A 12,951-nucleotide genomic window follows, 5' to 3' on the forward strand; every position below is an offset into this window, starting at 1 on the left:
GTTTCATCTTTTAAATAAACACCTTTATACCCCTTGGTATTTTTCTCACCAATTCTTAAATGCTGTTAATCATTCCTGAATATAGCCAAGATCTTAGTACCATATTTGTTTAAAATATTCCTTTCTACTCACACTGAATGCTTTCTTGAAGTCCAACTTCTTAGAAACTTGTCTGTTTCCCTGAAACTTTTGGCTATATTTCCATAAAAATAATTTCAAAAATTTTCAAATATTTGGCAGTGGTAACCCAGAAGGAGTCCAGCGATGGGCAAAGCTGGAGAGTCATGACTAAACTTTTTTAGGACTCTTGGTTTCCAAACAGTCCAGGAAGGCAGAAAAAGAGAAGCTAGCATCCTGCCTTCCCCACTTATTTCTTTGTTTTCTTTTCTTTGCCCCTCTTCACTCACTTCCTTCTTCAATAAGTATGTGGCACTAATACAAATTGCTATGTTGGCATTACTGAAATGTCATAGAACTATCTAGTATTTCTGGTTCCTCAGGGGTTAATTGACTCTCTCTGAGATGCCAACAGGATGCATTCAAATCCTTCTCCCATTCACTTAGGCTATGGCTCCTGGCCCAGAAATTCCCACTCTCACTTTCCCTAAGGCAACAATGCCAGTGAGTTGAATTAGATGGAGGTGATAGGGACTGGAGACTGCTAGGAGAGGAGTTTGGAGACAGATGACCTAGCCAATGATAACCCTTTAAATAATATGTACTTTACATGCAGCTGTTTGGACTGGAAGAAGTATATAGAATTCCTGTGAGTGAGCTGGTTCTAAGAATTCTCCAATCCCTATGGGTGTGCAACTCCTGCAACTCAGGTAGACCTGAGAGAGAGGTTGCAGAGCAGCATGGAAGACTCAGGACCACTGATGGGTGGCTGGATCCCCTCATTAGAATGTGACAGTTGGAACAGGAGATGTTGACCATAAAGGCAGACCACGGAATAGATTCCCCTGGGATGGATTTAATTGGGGGTTTTAATAAGAAAACTAGTCATAAAATTAAGTAGAAGATTAAAAAATATAATTATAAGTCAATCCTGGTTTTAGAAGCTATGAAGAAAACAACCCATAGACCAAACTGTAGGGGTAAGGCAGAAGCATAATGTAGAGCATAAGGTGAACATGTGTTTCACCTGTCATATACCTACCCCATTTGTCCACACTGGGCAAGAGCAGCTCTGCATGCTTCAAATTCTCAGGAAAGAGTAAGGGAGATGAATGAGTCAGGATATAGGACAAGGCTATGTTTCTGGAGAATTTGACCTTCGAGGTTTCTGGCATGAGTACTCTCTTGGGGATCATCTTATATGATTAAGTTTTTCCCACTTCCAGCTAGAAACATCATAGTTGCAACTCAAGGGTAGTATCACAGAATGTCTAATCTTCCCAGAGCATGGGTCTAGCAGCTCCCAAGTTCTGAGTTACAACTCTGGAGATTGCCTTGTGATGGCAGTGGTAGAAGGGGGAGGGAGGTGTCCAAAGAAATGTCAGTTACCCAAGTGATGGCAAATAAAAGGATGTGATCTCAAAATGCACACCAGAAAATAAGCTAGTGTCTGCAGGCATAATCAAGTGGTGTGGGTTCTGACATCTTCTACATGTTTCATACCATAGGTATAACTGACAAACAAAAATTATTTCTGAATCCTATTGGCTGGTTGGGGTAGAACACTGGATATTCTTCTACCTTATTGTTGCATCTTTTTTGAGGGGTTTGCTTTCTTTCACTCAGAACAATTATTTTGAGATTCATCTATGTGGTGGATTATATTGATAATTAATTCTTTTTTATTACCATTATATGTACAAGATATATCATATTTTGTTTAACCATTAACCCAATGAAGGACATCTGGATCATTTCTAGTTTGGGACAATTATAAAACAAGCTGCCATGTGTAGGTTTTTTGTGTGAAGATTGCTGGGTTTTATGATAAGTGTATATTTAACCTTTTAAGAAACTCTTAAATTGTTTTCCAAAGTGGATATACCATTTTGCATTACTACCAACAATATACGAAAGTTACATTGCCTCAGATCCTATCCACTACTTGGTATGAGTCAATGTATTAAATGTTAGTGATTCCAGTGAATGTGCCATAGTATCTCATTGTCATTCAACTTGCATGGCCCTAATAAGCAATGATGTAAGCATCTTTTCATGTGCTTATTTGCCAGTCATACATTTTCTGTAGTGAGTGTCTGTTTAAACCTTTTGCCTGTTTTTATTGTTGTTGTTGGGTTTTTTGTTTGTTTGTTTTTTTGCTTTCTTATTATTGAATTTTGAGAGTTCATTATAAATTCTGGACACAACTTCTTTATCAGATATATTTTTTGCAAATATTTCCTCCCAGGCTATGTTTGTCTTTTCATTCTCTTAACAGTGATGTTTGAAGAGCAGAAGTTTTTGATGAAGTTCAATGTATTAATTTTTTTCTTTTATGTATTATGATTTAGGTGTAGTAACAGAGACATTTTTGCCTAATCCAAGTTCACAGAAATTTTCTCCTATGTTGTCTTCTAAAGGTTTTATGGTATAAGTTCTACATTCTACGATCCATTTTAAGTTAATATTTGCATATGGTGTGAGATATGAATTAAAGATCATCCTTTGGCATATCGATATCTTTGGTTATTCCAGCACATTTTTTTGATGCTTACCCTTTCTATATTAAATCATCTCTGCGCCTTGGTAAAGAAAAGAAAATCAAATGTGCATGTCTCTCTGGGTCTATTTTTGAACTCTTTCTTCTTTTCCCTTGATTTGTTTATTGATCTTTTTTTTTATGTTTATTGATCTTGATGCCAGTATTATGTTGTCTTTATTACTGTAGTTCTTATAATAAGTTTTAAAGTCTAGTAGTGACAGACACCCAACTTTGCTTTTATTTTTCAAACTTGCTTTTATTGTTCTAGGTTTTTTGAATTTTCATATGAATTTTAGAATCAGCTTGTCATATTGTCAAATAAAAAATCTGCTGAAATTTTGATCAGTATTGCATTGAATATATAGATCGGTCTGAGGAAAATTGATATCTTAACAATATATGTTCCAATCCATGAACAAAATATATCTCTCCATTTCTTTAGGTCTTCTTTAATTTTTCTCAGCAATGTTTTGTTGTTTTCAGGGCATAGGTATTTCACATCTTTTGTCAGAATTATGCATAACTATTTGATTTTTCAAAATTGTGAGTAATATTGTTTTTAATATCAATTTCCAATTGTTCCTTGCTAGGATATAGAAATACAATGGATTTTTTTGTAGATTTCATCTGATTTTATATCTTTTTTTCTTGTTTTTGCCAAATTTTCCTGACTGGAAGCTGCAGTACAATGTTAAATAGAAATGGTGAGAGCAGATACAATTTGCTTGTACCTGATCTTTGGGGGAAAATATTTATTCTTCCACCATTAAGTATGATTGAGACCGTTCCCTTCTATTCTTAGCTTGCCGAAAGGTGTGTGGGTGTTTTGATTTTAAGTTTTGGGCAGAACCGTATATTGGATTTTGTCAAATGTTTTATTGTATCTATTAGGATGATCATTTTTTTCTTTTGGCTTTCTAATATAGAGAATTACATTGATTTATTATCAAATGTTTATCAAAACTTGTATTCCTGGAATAAACCCTGTTTGGTCATGTGCCATATTCTTTATATATATTGTTGGACTTGGTTTACTAAAATGTTGTCTAGAAGCTTTGCATCTATGTTCATGATGGCTGTTAGTCTGGAGTTTTCTTCTCCTATAATGTCTTTGTATGGTTTTTGTATCAGGGTAATTCTGGCTTCATAGAAAGAGTTGGAAAATAGTCTCTCCTGTTTAAGTTTCTGGGATTGTTTTTATAGAATTGGTAACTTTGTTTTTTAGCTGAGGTGCGAGGTATGTGGGATCTTAGTTCCCCAACCAGAGATCTAACCCACTCCCCCTGCAGTGGAAGCGCAGAGTCTTAACCACTGGACTGCCAGGGAAGTCCCTAGAATTGGTATTATTTCTTCCTAAAATTAATTCACCAATGATGGCATCTAAACATGGAGTTTTCTTTGTGGGAAGATTTTAAACTACAAATTCAATTTCTTTATTAGATATAGGGCTATACCTGTTAATGTGACCTGTTTTCTCTTGAGTGAACATTGATAGCTTGTGTCTTTCAAGAAATTTATCCATGTCATTTAGGTTGTCAAATTATTGGCATAAAGTTGTACATAATATTTCCCTATTATTCTTTTCATTTTTGTAGAATCTGTAATAATGCCATCTCTCATTCCTGATATTGATAATTCATACCTTCTCTCTCTCTCTCTTTCTCTCTCTGATTTTTCCTGATCTGGTTAGAGGCTGATCAATTCTATTGATGTTTTTAAAGAACTACCTCTTATTTCATCAGTTCATTTATTTTTCTAGTAATTTACTCCTTTCCATTTCATTGATTTCTTCCTTGATCTTTATTATTTCCACTCTTTTACTTATTTTGGGTTTAATTTGCTCTTCTTTTTACAATTTCTTATGGTGGAAACTGAAATAATTTATTTGAGATTTTATTTTATTTCTCTAATGTAGGTGTTTGGCGCTATATATTTCCTCCTAAGAACTACTTTAGTGACATACCACAAATTTTGATTTTCATGCAGTTCAAAATACTTTCTAATTTCCCTTTTAAGCTCTTATTTAATGATCTGTTAATTATAAAAATGTGATAATTTGATAATTATTATGATGTAAATAAACAGAGCAATGGGATAGAAAATAATAGGAGATCATCTTTACTTTAGATGAGGCCATAAGGGGAGACTTCCTGGAGAAGGTGACATTCCACCCAAGACCAGAAGGGTAAGAAGGTAACAGCCAAATAGAGTTGAAGCAAGAGCACTGTAGGCATAGGGACAACAAGTACAAAAGCTGTGAAGCAGGAGAGAAGAAAAAAGAATCTGAGAAGAGGCAAGAGATGAAAGAAAAATTGCCTAAATTTTATCATTGAAGCATGCTACTTCCAAATACTACAAAGTACAGGAACAAGTAATAGCCATAAGGACTGGGGACTTCCATATTTGGCTTGACTACTGCTCTTCTTAGAGTCAGGGTAAAGGACAAAATAACCTCTGGAGAAAGCTTGCTCTCCCAGTAATTCTATCCCTATTAAGTTGTTGAGATATTGCTCCATCCTTAGAATGTGCTGCTGTACATCCTTAATAAATTAAATTCTTTATTCTTGAAAGTTTGCCATGAGAGATCACCAGATTATTATTCTTTATTTCTTTGAAATGTTGGGTTTTTATTTACTCTAAAGAAACTTTCCAGATTGACCTCAAATAACTGATTCATATCAAATCAAATATTTCTTTGCCTTTTCCTTTGCTCTAGCCTCGCTGAATGGGGCTCTTTGATTCTTAGTGACAAGACTAAAATGATAAATCATGGACAGTCTGGTGCCATCCATTTTCAACTTTATTCTTTTTCACCACAAAGGATCTGTGATGGAAAATGTTCCCTATTCAGCCACAGCTGGCTCCAGGACCACAGTGAGTTAGTAAACATCTGTTAAAGACAGACTGAAGATGTGCTTCCTTTAAATTGTTTTTTCCAAGCTGGCTCACTGAGAAATTGTTCTCTGTATCTCTGGAAATCTTTTCCTGTAAGTTTTTCTCCCCCCTGCATTCTCTGAGCTTTCATCGGTTCTTCCAATGCTGTCCTCAAGTGAATGATTCACATTTTGTATATTTCTCTCATGTCAGTCTTGGGAAAGTCTAGATAACATTCTATCTTTTCCCCTAATGGTGAGGACCCTGCTCTCAGGCTCTATATCACGGGTGCCTTAGACCATCACTTCATCTTCCAGAAGAAGATCAGGGAGAACTCAGCTTTCACAATTTTTGTCCATCTTTCAGGACCAACCAAGAAGACTGTAAGATGGGATCAATCAGAGAAATCTCACCATGAATGCATTTCAAGAGGGGAAATTAGGAATTTTGTTCCACTTGATATGTCTCTGTTCTCAAGTGCAGAATCATATGGTTCTCTCCTAGTCTTTAAATATTCTGAGGAAAGTTCTTTCTAAAGTTTCTTTTTCTGGTTGTTTCTGTTTTCTCCATTCCTTCAGTTAGAAAATCCTTCCGATAGCTGAGCGAAGAAACTATTTTATTCCTCTCCCCACGTTTGCTCTTTGTCTCTTAGAGAAGGAATATAATACTTCTGTCTTATCCCTCCAACTGCCTATTTGCTCTTCCCTAAAGGGGATGGGGGTGGATAGTGAAGTTGACTGGTGAGGGCTTGACCTTTACTGAAACACATTTACTAGTGGGTGGAGTGACTGTGTTAAATGTTGCCCACAGTTTACACATGGTATTGTTTCTGTGTTTTCTCATGGGAATTGAGGGCTCATGGTCTTGGGTCTTCTCCTTGTGGTAAACTCCATGTGGTAAATTCCCCTGAGCAAAGTGTCCCAGTAAGGTGGGGGAAAAGAGGCTCTCCATCCTTCCTCTGTTTTCTAGCTGTGCCAGGGTGTAGAGACAAGCCTGTGGTCCTTGAAACTAGCTGGAAGGTAGATTCAGGTCAGACTCACGGATCAGCTCTTTAAACAGATGGCTCCTAGGACCAAGATTTGGGCAGCTGGAATAGGAAGCCCCGTCAAGCTTAAGGTCTAAGTCCTATTCTCCAAAGTTGTCTACAAATCCTACTTTCACTGAGTGATTGGGTACATCCTTCTTCACCAATAAACAGTCTGGTCCTTTGATCCTCATCTGGGTCTCATGAACCTTGTATCTTTTCTCTCAATGGGGCAGAGTCTAGAGGAAGAGTCTGTAGCCCCTATTCCAGCCTCCATCTAAATGTTTTATGTTAAATGTAGCCTTTTAAAATGAAAATCGTTTTTAAAGTTGTGCCAATTGATTGTCTCCCAGAGCTCCAAATATTCTTGTTGTGTGTATATGTGTGTTTTACGACCTTTGGTGTTCATGACTGAAAAACTCAGAAGCAAAAGGTTCATGCATCCAAAGAAATGGAGACCCAGAGAGGTCAGCTGCCTTGTGTAGAGTCATAGACACATTGTGAAGCCCTTTCTCTTCACATCATTCTTATGGTATCTTAGTTGGCACAATGTATTGACATTTTGTCTCCTTAATGCCAATAAATAAAGATTCCATTATAAAGAGGTCAAAATTGCCTCAATTCCTTCTTTATGCTTATAAACCATGCTCTTGACTTTCCTTAGAGTTCCATGCCCCAAATCTTGGATAATAGTCCCAGGAACAAAATAAGCTCCGCACGTCCCAGAGAAAATAGATCAAACCAGCCAGTGTTGATGATCCAATTTCTTTTCTCTCTGTGGTTATCACCATTGATGTATACTCTGCAGATGGAATGGTGATTCCAATCACAGGGGAAAAGACTTGGATGTGCTTAATTTCCTGCCACTCTCTGTGACAAAGAGCTAATTTCATGTCTTGTGATCAAATAACTGTAACTTTGCAAAAGCAAAATGTATTGGAATAGAGATACTCAGGGTCTTTGTGTGGCTTGGAATATTGCCAGGGCAGCTATGGGGTCTGAGTGTTTTTATTTTATTCCTGTTTTATTGCCCTGCCTAATTCTCCCATTTCAAAATGTTGTGGAGTAGGCTGGTGTCATTTGTTTTCATAAATTAATGTCGATTGCAATTTATAGCCAGATGGGCCCTGAAAAATAAGAGGCTTGTGTGTCTTTGGAAGGTTTAAAGAAAAGCAGTGGGCATGCTTGGGGTAAACTTTTGCACTTCAATGTTTCATTCTGCAGAGAGAGTAAATACTTGTGAAAAACCCTGTTTTATAACAGCTGGGCACAAAGGACTCCTTATTAGGATTAGCTTTTGTTACTGCTTCTAATTCCTGTAGCCACTACAAAAAATATAAATATTATAATTCTTCTTACTGGGAAGCCATGTGTATGTTGGGAACAACTTCACTTTGCCTGGAAATCAGAGGTCTAGTGTTTGAATCCCCCAGATATTTCCACAGCCATCTGATGTGGGGTGGCAGGAAGTGGGGTACATATTGTATCATAGCACATGAAAGCTCTGACCCAGTATGTGTATCTCTTTTTACTACTCCTTCATAGGTCAGTGAGAAGAACTGGATCAGTAAGAGGCACAGAGGAAAGAAAAAAAAAAAAAAACACTAGAGAATTTGATGAGTCTATGATTCTAAGAAATAATGGCTTGTGGGAAGCTGGAATCCAAGGTCCGCTTGGCAGCAGCCAAAGAGGAAGCTGCCTGACTGCTGTAAGCATTCAGAGACCACGTGCAGCTGGATGGTGCTTCCTCTCACAAGGGCACATGTCTTGGGATATGTGAGAGACAGCTCTAGAAGACCCCTTTCCTTAGCCCTGTTGGTATATAGCTAAGTGACAAGTCATAGATTCTCGGTTAATTTACTTTCCACTAAAACAAAGTATCTAGACAAGACAAGCTCCAGGGTCCCCTTGTTTCATGAAATGGTAGTGGGATCAGAGTATTAATTCTCTTACTCAAGTAATTGGCACTTACGCTCCTCTTAATAAACATAACGTTATCTAATGATCTTTACCCATCCAGTGTCCTTGCCATATTTTTGTAGACCTTTACAATGTGAAAAATCTTTTCATACATAAAGCTTTGTGTGGTAGATAATACAGGAACAACAATTTGTCCCAGACCTGATAACTGAACTGGGATTTAAACCCAGTCCCTGGAAATATTGTTGCTCTATCATTCAATAAAATCACCCAAATATATTTTTGAACACACACTAGATGCAAAGTACCTTTTTTAAGCAAAAGAAATGCATCAATGAACAGGGCAGGTACAATCCATATCCTCAGGTCGCTCATATCTTGTAGGATAAAACAACACTGAATTATAATAAAACGTGATGTGTGTGATGGAAGGGGATGGGGACATCCAGCAGAAAAATTTAGTCCAGAGTGAAGGTCAGTAAAGATCTTTTTGGAGAAGTGAAATTTAATTCTGCTCAAGAATGGAGTTGCTTTAGCCAGGCCAAAAGGAGAGTTAGGGAAAAATATTCCAGGCAGTGGGAATAATATGTCCTTTGGATTAAGACAGGATTTCTCTAATAACATGTGTATGGGTTGGAAGAAGGAATGTAAGGAGAAGAAAAAGAGGGACCCCAGATAAACAAGGGGCAACTAGAAGATGATTTCCCACTGTGTTTATATATAAAATAACCTTCAAGATTTATGACCTACCTGAATAATTGCAGCTACCTCACATCAAAATTTGTAAATTTTGAATAATTTAATAAGATATCAAATCAATATGTGTACAGGGCAGTCCGTGAAACTCTGAATGCCTGCCATATCCATAGCCCTCGTCGATGGAAAGAGTCTGCAACGGATATTCCCTTTCCTAGAGGTCAATAAGGTATATACCAGGTGACCCTCAGAACAATGGAGACATCTGATTGGACCAGGGGTAGATGTCTGAGCCAATGATAGTTAGAGAGGTGGCCCAGGGGCAGAACTCTGCTACACAGAAGTGCACCAGACTGGATAATGACTGAGGGACCCAGTCAGTGTATTTGAAGGTAAAACAGAAAGAAAAGGAGGCCAAGAGACACTATTGCTCCTGAAAGCTATAGAAGCCATGAGTAAGAAGAAACCATGTAGAGTGTGCAGGAGATTAGAGAAAGAACAAGAGCAGGTAGCTGCAGTGCAAGGGAGCAGGGTTGGGGCGGGTGGAGGATTAAAGCAGAAGCAGCAACTGAAAGAAGCAGAATTGTGGAAATTGGGGAAGGACTGAGAAGCCATTTATTTGAAGTTAGAAAGCTGCAAGATGCCAATGATTTGGAGTGGATTTATGCACTGCTGTTGAGGGTGCTGCCAGAAACAGAGCAAATCTGACAAAAGTTAGTCAAATTAAAATGAGTGCTACTCATATTTCCCAAGAGCTCACATAGGCCCATAAGGGGATGTGTGCAGAGATGTTCATTACAGTGTTGTTTGTAGTGATTGGCAGTTGGCAGCAATCTGGGAATGCACCAGCGGAGATTAGATAGGAAACGTATGGTCGGTATATGTCATGGAGAACTAAGCAACGTGAGATGAACAGCCCAGAGGAACTTCTAATAATATGGATGAACTTATAAATAGTGAAGGGTGAAAAAGATAAGAAATGGAAAGAGATATATAACAAAGTAGAATTTTTCAAGATGAAAAGTACATGCATTAAAAAAATGCATGTTTTACAAGAGCAGGTACAAACCAAAAGATACACGCTAAATGCAAATCAGAGTGGTTGCTTAAGGGGTGGGGGAAAAAAAGACAAGGATGCAGGAAAGGGGATAAAGTAAATAAATAATATAGAGAATAACCATGGCCTGAGGAACACACTTTATACAACTGACAAAAGGAGGAAAAGATGGAAAGGAGAAAAAGTGAGGAGCATGCCGTAAAGTTGGCGACAAGTAGACAAACAGTGTTTGGTCATATGACCCGTTACGGCTGCAATAGCCTAAAAGGTGAAGACTGATATCCCAGATCTCTGAGGCCTGGTCATGCAGCTGTGGAGTTTCCTGGACTTCCTTTATGCCACATATCTTTATAATAAACACCAGTCCTCTGAGGTCATCTGAACAGGTCTCCATTCTTTGAAACCTTAAAGTGCCTAATGAAAGTTGCAAAATGGGATATAAATGACACATCAAGTTACTTTTGTAGGACAATTATTATGTACCTAGTCCCTCTCCTAGGCTTTTTTATATGTAAAACAGCATTTAATCCTAACAACAGCTGCATGTGTAGGTACAATTATTATCTTCATTATACAAATGAGGAAACTGAAGCGCAGAGAGGTGAAGTCATTATGCAGGGTCACACAGCCAGTAGGTAGTAAGATGGGATTCAAAACCAGACGATTTGCTTTCAGAGCCTGTACTTGTAACCACAAAGCATTATCACAAGGTGTTCTTGAGTAAACTCCATTTGAGTGGCTAGTTTTGCCCAATGTCAGGCTTGACTAACTTCTCAAAATTCTTAGATTTTTTTTTACTCTATAACCCCAGTAGTGGCAGTTAATAACACAGACTGACTGTGAAGTACTCAGATTTGGAGAAAGGAAGTTATCTCCGGCGTGCCATAACCATTTCCAAAACCATGATCTTCCTATTCTGTCCTGAGAGTTAACTCCTAGAACACTGGATTTGGAGTCAATGGTTTGTCTCTCCCGGGTCATCTGACCTTGGGTGAGTCATCAGGCTTTCTTAGCCTCAGTTTCCTCATTTGAAAAGCTGGACTAATAACAGCTCTCACATCTTGTTATGGGCATCAAATGAAGTGATATATAGTAAAGAACTTTGAACATTGCACAGCCCATGTTTGGTGTCTGGGACATAACATTTGAGGTGGTCCTTCAGAATCTTCTCTTCCCACACTGTGCCTTTTGTTGCATCTCAATACCAGGTAGGATCCTGGGCAACCTACTGCATGAGCTTCTACCTGAGAGTCAGGTTTGTGGTCACCACTACGTCCATGGTACTGCTGTGCTTGGTAATAAACATACGTGGTGATTGAGTTTGGCCTCAGTGTTGCCTGTTTTCCAACCCTGCATGGGATAACTTGGCCTTCCTGGGTCTGTTTTCAACTTGATTGGCAATTGGAGCATCACAGGACTCTATTTCCCACTCTTACTCTCTCGTTTCTGCCATGCTTCTGCTTGTTGAAAACTGTGCCCATCCCAAATGACAAAATTTCTTGATCAGGCCTTCCCCGAGTCTCCTCCCCATGCTGGAATCTGATTTGTCCTTCCTTGGAAGTCCTTTAAAACTAGCCTTGTCTCTTTCTTAGGAAGTACCCAATCATAGCCTTTGTTCTAGTGGTGAGTGTTCTTGTCTTTACTGTGCCCTGCTTAGAGTAGGAACTCTTAAGTAATTCTTTGCATGTTTTACCTTTATGTCTTCCCCAGCATGTAGCCTGGTGTCCTCCATGTATGGGACACATAAAAGATCCCCAGTGAATCAAAGAGCACAGATGTGTGCTCCAGCCTGGGCAAGCAAAAGCACTCGTATGGTCTAGCCTACCAACCCATCCTTCAGGTCACCCAGACTGCATGAAGTGGGGAGCCTTTGATGAGTCGCAGGTTCTACTGGTGTAAAGAAAGCTTCAGGGGACCAGCAGAAGCATCTGAATCAGCTTTCAAGATTTCCATTGCTTTTTCTAGACTAGTCATGAACTTAGCAATACTTTACTGGTTCTAAGACATGGGACTTTCAGTTACTACTATTCATTGTTATGAATCCATTCAGGAAACATTTACAAAGTACCTGTTTGTATCAGACTGAGGACCTGAGACTAGGAAGACTAAAATGTGACTCTTTCCTGTGAGAGGCCATGGTCTGATGCAAAACATAAATGGAGGCAAAAAACTAAAATGCGGTAGGAAAAAGAGATGTGACAGTAGGATGTGAGCAGATGGGAGCAAGTGGAGCATAGTGGAGTCAGAATGATTCAAACCCACGTTCTGATGCTTAATAGGTTACAGAACATTAGTCTCCAATCTCAGTTTCCTCATCTGGAATAATATTTACCTTATATGGTTGTTGTAAGGATTAAATGAGATAATGGATGACAAGCACTTGGCATGGCCCATGGTCCATAGAAAGCATTAAATAAATGTTGGCTGCAGCCATTGTTCTCTATAATTCAGTTGCTCTCATCTGTAAAATGAGTGTGGTAATTGCACCTGCCTCGTATGATTACCAATAGAATCAAATTATGTAATGCACAGAAGGTGCTTGGCACAGTGCCTGACAGAGTGAATACTCAATAATTGTTAACTGTGATTCTTATTTTGCATAAAGTAAAAAGGAGGGGAACACAGAAGTGTTAGAGGCGTAATGCGATCACGGTTACAACTTACTTTGAAGCGCACCAAAAAACTAGATAGATCAGGTAGATGAATAAAGGTATGAAGAGA

Source organism: Delphinapterus leucas, chromosome 8, assembly GCF_059928025.1.
Source record: "Delphinapterus leucas isolate spDelLeu-1000000601 "Yukka" chromosome 8, BTC_Dleu_Yukka2, whole genome shotgun sequence".
In the NCBI taxonomy this organism is placed as follows: Eukaryota; Metazoa; Chordata; class Mammalia; order Artiodactyla; family Monodontidae; genus Delphinapterus; species Delphinapterus leucas.